Here is a 10,128-nt window from a genome sequence, read left to right as displayed (position 1 = left end):
AGGGGGGAGGAGGCGGGAGCGGTCACGTGGCGCCGCCGCCGCCGCCGCCGCCGCGCGCGAGCGGTGCGCGCCGCCGCCGCCGCCGAGGGCACGGGGCGGGCGGAGGGGCGATGCCGCCGCCGCCGCCTCCCACCGGCCGCCGCCGCGGTGAGTGCGGGGCCGCCCCGGTGTTGGGAGCGGAGGGGGGGGCTGGGGCTGGCGACGGCTGCTGCTCCTCCTCCTCCGGGGCTGTGAGGAACAGGATCGGTGGTGGTCTGAGAGGAGGCGGCCCCGGCGGGGGGAACCGGCGCCGGTGTGAGGAGCAGCCCCGGTGGGGGGTGAGGGACGGGGCCGGTGGCGGTGTGAGGGGCGGACCCCGCGGGGTGAGGGGGACGGGGTGGGCGGCGGTAGCGGGCCGGCGCCGGCCGTTTTCCCGCCTGCCCTGAGGGACGCGGCGGAGCCTGTCCTGGGGGCGGTGATTCCCGTTTCCCAGAGGCCGGGGTCAGGTTCAGGGCTTCCCCCCCTCCGGCTGAAGTGAACGGCGTGAGCTTATGGCGGGGGGGGGGCTGCCCGCGGCCGGGTCGCTGGGTGAGCTAGCCGCACGGTGAGGGCTCTTGGTTTAACCCGGCCGGCAGCGCTTCCCCCGGGGAGAGACCGTGGGGACGGTGTGCGTTGCGCTACGCAGGATGGAAGACAACGTAATTATTATTTTTTTTAAGTCTTTAAATGCACGTGAAGGAGCTGCACCAGCAGCCCGCCTGCAGGTAGACGGAAACTATGCAACTGTCAGCCCCAAAAGTGAGGCTCTGTATGTGTTTAGTTCTGCTGGTGCAGCTCCTTTCATTGATTCGCTTGCAGGGCGAGGGCAGGCGCTGCTTTTTGGAGGGCTTTTTGACCCCGTGGTGTATTAAAGCTTTCTTATCTTTATGACTGGGAAATTAATTTTTAAACCGTTTCTCCTTTTTTGTTCCTGTAGTTTTCAGTATATATACTTTGCAACATTGAGGCTCCCCTTTCCTCTTAGCAAATACGTGTTATTCTACCTGGCTGGTCTCCAGCCCTTCTAGTCGGTTCCCACTGCCATGTGGTATTTTTCTTTTTTTGTGTGTTGCAGCTTATAAGGAAGGCTGCAACAGAAAATACCGATAGCAAATTAACTGTCTCCAACTTACTTGCAAGGCAAAAGAAAGGTTCTCTGGTCCCTTGTTTGCATGAGAACAGACCGAGCTGAGCTAGCAACCAAAAGCTTTGCGCTGCTGGTAGCGGGGAGCTTAGCAGATCGGACTCTTCTCTGCTGTAGTTGGCAGTGGAAGCAAACACCGTGTTCAGAAGGTGCCTTTCTAGATAGCTGCTTCACCTTCATTCACTTCTTCATAGGTGTCAGCCTTAAAACTGCCGTTGCAACTAATTAAAACACTAATGCTGTCTAGTACAGCATCTCTGCCAAACTGTATCCTAACTTCTTTTCGGTATCAGTTGCAGGGCAGCTGCAGTAGACCTTGCAGAACTTTATTGTATAACTAGTTATAAAGTGCAACCCCTACTCTTCCAAAGAAAAAAAATATCTCATAACCTGGGTTTGTTGTTGCTCTGTAAACAATCTGTGCTTCATCTGTTTGGTCCAGTGTATTTAGAGTATTGCTTTCTGTTTGAAGGAATGGTGAAATCTCCTAATGCCAGTACAGTAATTATGCAGATGGGCAGGATCATTGACATTCTGCCAACATGCTTTTTTTTTTCCCCCTGGAAAATGTATTTTAACATAAGATCAAATCCCTTCTGTGCTTACTTAGAAAGAGTATTCTGTAAGTGACAGTAAATATTCTTGAATACTTTCTGATCTAGCATTGTTGTCTTTTGTTGGTTTTTTTTGTTGTTGTTTTTTGTTTTTTTTACCTTTCATATGGATCTCATTTTAATAGGAAACTGCTCCCAGACATCTCTGATTAGCTTAAGCAGATCCAAGTGCAGGCTGTGCCCAGGAATGGATGTTACCAGCCTCTCCCTGACAGTATGTTTCTGCCCTGCTACCCTGTAGAGAACCTCTGCATATGTGAAGTAGTCTGGCTGGGATTCCTAGATCTCATTTTAGAACAGCATAAAGGTCCAGGTGGTTCCAGATAAGAGGCTTTTGATTAAGAAGCAATTGGCTTCCCCCAGTATAACTGTCTCTGAAGAACTGCATGCCTTCTGCATAAGCTTTTCCTCATCTCTGGGTAAGATAAGCTCCTGCAGAGTTTTAGGAGCTCTTCTGCAGCAGGGAAGGAAAGAAATAACACTGCGGCTCTAATGAGCCTTCATCTCAGCCTCAGATGAGGAAGCCAGCAGGCTGAGTGATATGTATTCCGGTTTAAGAGATTCTGCCTGCAGGTTTCAGGGCCTGTTGCCTTGTCTTCTGCTATCTAATCACTTCGTCTCAGAGGATGCAAATAAATACTCCATTATGCATAGGAGTCAAACTAGAAACAGTTCCTGATAAACTGCTGTGTGACAGTAGTTTAGGAGAATGGGAATGGGTGAATCTGTTCATCATTCTCACAGTGACGTAAAATAACAGTAGGTGTGATTCAAGCTTTTTAGGAGGAAGAAAACCATGAAACAGCACGGCAAGGGAAATAAAGGTGAATTATTAGTATTTTGAAAATTTGTCTATATAAAACACGCTTCCTCATAGTAAATGCTAGAAAACCCAATTTTTTTATGGTAGTTATAGGGCATGTCTGTAGAGTGGGGCAAACTGTGGGTCAAATGGATGAGATTAGAAGTATCTGAGCAGATAGTAGAAATGGGGATTTCAGATCATCCAACAAGAAAGAATAGGGTGTTGTGGGGGCGAAAAGAACAGAGGGAGGTTCGTTCTTACTTTAGTTACATTACCTTGCAAGGTACTGTAAAAAGGTTGTGGTCTGAGCAGCTGGCAGGCTAAGTTTGGCAGTGTGGCAGCTGTGTGTTGATTACTGAAGCAGAAGGTAAGAGGAGACTTCCAGCTGAAGGGAAAAGGTAAAATTTTGAAAAAATACAATCATTCCTTTCTGCGACAGTTCAGTTTATCGACCTTCTGAACAGTTCCGTGTGTCTGGCTAGGTAATACTACAGTTACAGGTATCCCTAAAATCAAGTAATTTTCTTTAGTACCATTCATTTTGGAGAGCTGCTGCAATACAATTATGTTCCTTGTTGTTGAAGAGCAAAAGTATGTTCATGTATTTCAAGTGCAGAAATTAATTTGTTTATTCTTTCTCAAAAAATATTATAGAGGAGAAGTCTGTTTCAATCCCTGTTAGGCTGTGGGAGGTAGATAAATTGTCTTGATTCTTATCTAAGGTTTCTTTTCAAAACATATGGTGGCTTATGGAGATGAATGCATCCGCTGTTGCAGCTACTGTGTTAAATGTATAAAGTACTGTCAGTACAGAGGCCTTGGCTGTTAAACCAGTGTTTAGCAGCATGAGTAAATGCATTTGTTCAGCTCATTTTGTGTAAGAGTTAATAGTATCCACCACGTCCTTCAGCTGTGCACTAGCATGTTTCTCATGTGAGTCAGCATTGTGTAATAATTAGTGTAAATGCTTTATTTAAAAACTCTGTAAAAACTAGAAATACACCCCAACAAAAAGGGGAAAAATTAGGAAGCTGATCATACCGTTTCAATCAAAAGTTGACTTCAGGTATACTAAATTTCAGATATTTTGTTGTATGAACTTCTGAACTCCTTCCCTGAGATGTGAAAATATGCTGAGTCTGTAGGTTAAATGACTGATGGTGTTACCAAAATGTGGAGTATGGATTGAAGTGCCTGCAAGGGTGACATGCTGTATCTCAGCCCTTTCTTGTGCAGTCTAGGGTTTTGGTAGCCAGATACTTCGCGTGTTTGGAACTGGAATTCAGTGCTCAGGGGTGAATCAACTTTTCCACTGTTTACACGAGTTAGAAACCCCTAATGTGGGGAACCTCAGGACTTGGTACTGCCTTCTTTATGCTTTGTAGTATGAGCAAGAAATAGGTGTGCAGGCTAGGGAGGACTCCAGACCCCAATACCCCATATTGCTCACAGGTAGGTACTTTGACGTCTTTGCTGGCTCTAAGTTCAGTTTGGAACAGGTGAGCTGTTGTGGTTTTCTGTCTCGTGGCAGTAGTGGCATTGCAGGTTCTGCATTTCTGAGATTGAAGGTTTTCCATGACTGGCAAGATACACCTTATCATCTGTGCTACAGTGACTGTTTGTATGCATGCTTTAACCCCTCTTGCCGTGGAGCAAGCTACCTTGACAAAAATAATTTCTCTTGCTGCGCAAGAGGGAAGGAATATATGTATGAAGAAATGTTGCAGAGCGGCTGATTGGAGGTAACTGCTTACCTGCAATAACTTTTTGTCATTCGTAAGACTTCAACTATGAGACACTGGACCACTTAAGAAGTTGAATTTTAAATTGAAAGGTTAAGCTAATGAACTTGCAGAGGCATGCTAAAAAGAAGGTACCTCAGTAAATGATTGCTATGTGCCAAATTGATTTAAGCAAATACTTGATGAATGTTAGGAGCATGTTCATAGAGGTTTTCTTTTTAGTTTATGTAAAGCCATCCAAGTACTGCTTGGCTAAATGACACAGATTTTCTTGTGCAGACAAGGATTAAATTAGGCACTTTAAACCCTGGAAGTGGCCTTAATTGAAACAGGGATCCTTTTCCAGGAAGAAAAACTATCCTGTTTTGGTACACAACCCCTTATGAATCAATCTTCGTAGGTATTTTGACTATTTTGCTAATTTCTGAAGTGTAATGTCAAGAAAAAATTATGTCATTGTCTCTGTTGATACCTCTCATATTTGTTAGTGAATTTGCTTTCTAGGAGTGCTTTCTTTAGTTTTCTGTTTCCTGGAATACCTTAATTTTGTCAGTTAGCATAAATCTCTTATCTCCTGCATCAGCAGATGATGTGTCTCATTGCCTGTGAAGCAAGAGAAGGCTAAGTTTTGGATTGCATGCTAACCTTCTGTGCTAGCACTGTGTTGGAAAGCATGGCTTCTAGTGAAGTGGGAAAATGTATTTTTGATCTGCTATTCATTTTGTTGCAACATCCGTGATTTCAACATCAAAATCCTGAGTATGTTTTCCCATTAGAAACATTGGCAATAGATAAGTAGAAGAAGAGTGACCAACAGGGGATGGAAAAGGAGTGGTCCACAACTCTTTCTTCAAAGGGATTTCCTTGGAGACAGAGAGATTGAGTCTGTAAGATCATGTAGAAGGGAATGAGAGACAGAGAAAATTAGTTTTTGGCATAACTTGCAGAAGTTTGCTCTCCTTACAGACAGTGTAAAATCTCTTTATGCTAGCCACTTATCACTTATCATTCTAATCCAACAGTTAATGCCCACAAAAATGTGTTTTCAGAAGCATTGTAATAGAAGGCCTGTTTACTTACGTATTTGGAAAACTCCCTATCCTGTTGTCAAATACAATATTTAGCAAGATAAACTTATGTTAAACTGATAGCTTAGTTTAGGTGTGTGAGTGAAAGTGTTCTCATTGACTCCATCTGTAGGTATGGTTGTACCAGCAATGGTACCTCTTTGTTAGTATTACTGTATTGAATTAAGGAAGGGAAAAAGAGAGAATGATTCCTATAGAAGAGTTTGCTAGTATAATTTAGAAATAGGTTTGCTGACAGAGCAGAAGGTGTGAGTTACTGCTGTTCTAACCCAGAGCTCTGCTTGGTATTTGTATCATGTCTGGTTATTGTGGCCTCAGAACCTGTGTTGTATTTGCCTTAATGCATCAGTCAGGTTTTATAGGTGTGAGCTGAGACACTGAGTTGCTACGGATCTCATCAAAATCTGTAGCAGAGCAAATAGTTCAACTAGAATGGCCCACGGGTCAATCTGATAAGTATACAGGTGTCCTGGTTCAGCCAGGGTGTTGAAGAGGGAAGACATAGTAGGTTTATATCCTTAGGATTCTTCTCTTATATTAATGCATGGAGACATTAGTGAAAAAATGAGAGAAGTAGAGAGAAACCTGTGTGCAGAAATTACTTTAAACTTCTGTTGGGAAAATGGATCCAAAAGCAAGAAGTTTGCAGGGGTTTTTGGTCTTTCTAAGAGTTTCTTACTGGAAAAATGGAAGTCCCATGCCTCTACTGTTCCAAATGGCATGGATACTGTGGACTCTGTGCTAAAGCTTGGAGTGAAAAACTCCAAGTGACCTTTGTTTCTGGAATGGACATTGAATTCAATTCAACGCCTACTTTTAGTATTTCTTTCAGTTCCGCTTTTTTTTCAACAATGGCCGTCCACCCAGGAGAACTCAGTTAGGACATGATGTATTGAGGAAATCTCTAAGATAGTGCCATCTCTTAACAGTGTGGTGAAATGTAACAAGAGTTAAGAACTCTGAGCAATTTAGAATGAGTTAAATATTTTCCTATCAGAGGCAGTTTGGGGATTTAAACTGTAACTTGTTTTAACCTCACTCATAGTTCTGGTGCTACATTTAATCTTTTTCTTCCTTTTTTTTTTTTAAAAAAAAAAAAACCAATAATGTCTATGTATGCTAATATCAGTTACTTGGGCTCCATAAAGGTGTTTGATCCTGGGCTAACCAAACTAAGTTGCAAGGGCAGACTGCAGTGCTACAGCAGACTGCAGTGCTACAGCAAGTAGCTGACAGGCTAGTGCTATCTTAACTGTGGTGATTTCCGACATCTGACTGTCAGTGAATGTGACATGTCTGGTATCCAAACATGGTACTTTTAATGTACTTTTATGTAAGTTTCTGCATATTGGAAAGAAAAACCCTGCAGAAAAAGAGAAATTAAGTAGACTTGTGTGATTTGTGGGGAGTAAGCTTGGAGGTCTATGAATTCTGTAATCTGATGCTGTAGTATAAGATGCAATGTAACCATTCTCATTAAGACATTTTCCAATTCTGTAGTACTAGTAATAATTTAATTGCAGCACTTTGGCGTTTTATACATGTTCAAGTATAGTCTTTTGAAGTTTCTAGTCTGAGTTTGCAAGTGTCTTGTTTATTTTTTTGTATACAGCTGTTCATTTAAGTACTGAGTTCTGCACAGGTAGATGGTAGATGTCTGCTTGGGGCTAACTGCAGAACTGGGATTTGCAGAAAAAAACTTGTGCAAAATGCAGTGTCCATGGTCAGTAGTCACAGGTTTAAAATTGAGACTGGTCAAACCCAGTTTTTACTGTCCCACTCAAAAGTACTTCAGTGAGGTCTGTTTTGTTGCCAAATTTGCTGCCAGCTTTTTTGGCAGGAGGGCTGTACAAATAAAGTCTGATTCGCCCCCCCCCCCCCCCCCCCCCCCCGAATTGGAAAATGTGTTTTCACTTTGCTTGTAAAAGACTGGAAAAAAGCCCAAAGCACTTTTGATGACAATTTCTTAAAATGAACAGAAAGCATACCTAGAAAACGTCAGTCAAAATGTGGAAATTTTATAAAATAACTAGTGATTTGGAAAATGAGGAGTAAAGGAATTTCTAGAATTGAATTTTGTATACAACTTAATGATCATTTTCTCTAGCATTACTGTGGTCTAATGCATTGATATTATGATGAGGAATGCCTCAGAAATACACTGATTGATTATGCTTCTCTAGTGAGTGGCAGTAAAATGACCAGTCTTGTTTACGCTGCCAAATCCATGGATCCATATGTGTCATGCATCAGCTGGGGAAAAAAAAAAAGAGATATGAAGAAAAACCCACGAACACAGAAAAATAGATTGGTGCTCTTGGGGCAGTATATGCAGTCAAATGAGAAATAACCTTGCAGCATTCATGTCCTAAGACACATCCAAATTAGCTTGTTGTCATAGAGAAGCTTGTGTTTGTTACCCCATTCCTAGTTAGCACTTGGAAGCAGTATTCAGCAACAAAGTGTTAAGTTTCAGGCTCAGCATTTTATTGTTCACTGAGAATGAAGACACCAACTGGATTTGACTGCTATTGCAGTAAATGTGTTTTCACTATGTAACCTTGCACTGCTTCTGTAGTGCCGACTCTTCTGGAAAAAGGTGAGTGTTCTTCTGTTCAGCTGTTCATGTAGAAGTGTGTCGTATCAAATTATTTTGCATGCATCTGTATTTTTACTGTTTTTTTGGTGAGCTTTGCAGACATAAAATGCAAAGGACAGCTAAGTAGATTTTAAACATTTAGAAAAGGTATTAAGCAGCTTACTTGTGTGTAGATGACCTTGTAAGCTCTCTTACATTTTGCTTTTGTATATAGTGCTGGAGGGTTGTTAAACTAATGTTTAGATCCATGGATCTTCAATGTGAGAGAGGTGCATTGAAAAAGAAGTTGTCAGTGTGGGTTTTTTAATCTTGCTGTTTTCTAAGCTGTATGTGAAGAAGGAAGGGCTGTATTATAAAATGCATGCGTCTTTCTTTGGAGACAGTACATGAAAAATCTGGCTTCCTTGAGAGCTTGTTTTGCTAATGAAAAGAAAATCTCACTGTTTCAATTGGAAGAAAGTGTTTATTAGTAACAAAAAGGAAGAAAGTATTTTTAGGACTCCATGAATGGCATGACATGTATTTATATGCCAGATGGCTTAAGGTAACATCCAGCTGAGCAGCCCTATGGTGCAATGTTTGTTAGGGGGATAGGTGAGAAAATTCCATGCATGTAACTGTGCTTTGGGAAACCAGTAGGTTGTTTTTTTGTTTTTTGGGTTTTTTTTGGGGGTGGGGGGAGAGCAGTTTATGAGGACACTGCAGCAGCATGAAAATTGTCTATTGTATAGCACTTAGTATTGAGCACTAGGATTTTGGTAAGCTCATGTTTCTAATCCAAGTGTACTTGCTTTCCCTAATCAGGCTGTTACTTTTCTTGATGCAATCTTGTACCACTGGTTGTAACTAAAACTGGTGTTCTTTTCTGTTGTTTGTTAACGTGAGATCCTGACTCTTAGGAAACTTTTTCTTTCCAAAACTTGTAACTGCTTTTTTCCATTAAAATTGTGTCCTTAAATGAGAGCCCTTGTGAAATATTCTCACTCCTTGGAAAGGAGAAGTATGTGGGGAGAAAGGTATCCTTTATCAGTAAGGAAAAAAAGTAGTATGTTTTGTTGTTGACAAAGAAGTAAAAGGTATTACTGCAGAAGATACTTTAAAATTTCTTTAAGGGAGCATTTGAAATGCAGGTGGGTAAAGAAGGAACTTCACATTTTTATTATAAAAATGCTGAAGTGTTTGCATTCACTCTGGTATGGCAGCCTGCTAAGTAAAGCTTTTTTAACTGGAGTTGAGAAATTCTAAAAAGCTTGATAAGGAAAGTTATGTTCCTAGAGGAGGTGTTTCAATATATAGTCCACAGATTTAAAAATGATAGTATGCAATATTTAGACATCTCTGGTTAAGGTCCAAAAACTGAAGTAACAAATGAGTATATAAGTGAGTCATTTGACAGTGGTAAAATAGTGAGGGATGAGAACCTAAAGACATAAAGAAGAGGAATTTTTAAATTTTTCCTAAAACACTTTCTGCTTTTCAGACTTGGTATACTCATAGTATAGGTTCTTAGGTCTTCAACAATTCATGCAACTAGTCTGTCTATGTGCCTTTCTTTATCTATAAAGTATAATGAATGTTACTGATATTTTAAGATTATTTATCTGTAAAGTGTTGATCAAAATTTTGTATTCATTCCAGGAGGATTTATTTTAGGTGGTATGACATGGACTTGTATAGCTGTGCTGAAATGACTAAACTGTTGGCTTTCAAAGCTTTTAAAGTTGCATTTAGAAGTGACTTACAGAGGCTAATTAAAAATAGATCTTAGTGTGTCATCTCATTAAAATGAATGGGAACAGTGATCTTATGCAAGAGGACAGCCTGTGGTCCACAGTCTATTTCTGTGAATGAGGGTTGCTGTGACTGGAGTTACATTAGTCTTTTTTAACTCTTTCATTCTCCCACCTTGCACCTCACCAAATAGCCTGGTTCTGTTTTCTTGATAACATCCCTGTAGGTAGCGGTGGGCTGCTATTAGGTCCCCCCGCAAAGCCGTCTCTTCTGCAGGCTGAAGAAGCCCAGCGTCCTCAGCTTCTCCTCACAGGGCAAGTGTTCCAGCCCATGACCATCTTGTTGGCCTTCCACTGAACTCGCTCCGGTTTACTGATGTCTGTCTTG

The 10,128-nt window shown here is 41.6% G+C and overlaps 1 protein-coding gene across 3 annotated transcripts in view; it reads left to right on the top strand.

Moving 5' to 3' along the window:
- Positions 1–90: 90 nt before the first annotated feature.
- GALNT11 (polypeptide N-acetylgalactosaminyltransferase 11) overlaps positions 91–10,128 on the top strand; it is a 53,714-nt gene continuing 43,676 nt past the window's right edge. The window contains exon 1 of one of the 3 annotated variants that reach the window (XM_030008077.1): positions 91–147. The gene's annotated coding sequence lies outside the window, so the exon portion shown is untranslated. Of the gene's footprint in view, positions 148–293; positions 310–7,913; positions 8,011–10,128 lie in introns of those variants that run through there. The other 2 variants (XM_030008081.1, XM_030008078.2) reach the window with 2 other exon arrangements.

This window comes from Aquila chrysaetos, chromosome 3 (assembly GCF_900496995.4).
Source record: "Aquila chrysaetos chrysaetos chromosome 3, bAquChr1.4, whole genome shotgun sequence".
Lineage (NCBI taxonomy): Eukaryota > Metazoa > Chordata > Aves > Accipitriformes > Accipitridae > Aquila > Aquila chrysaetos.
Note: the sequence above shows the minus strand (reverse complement) of the source record. Positions and strands in the feature narration are given on the sequence as shown.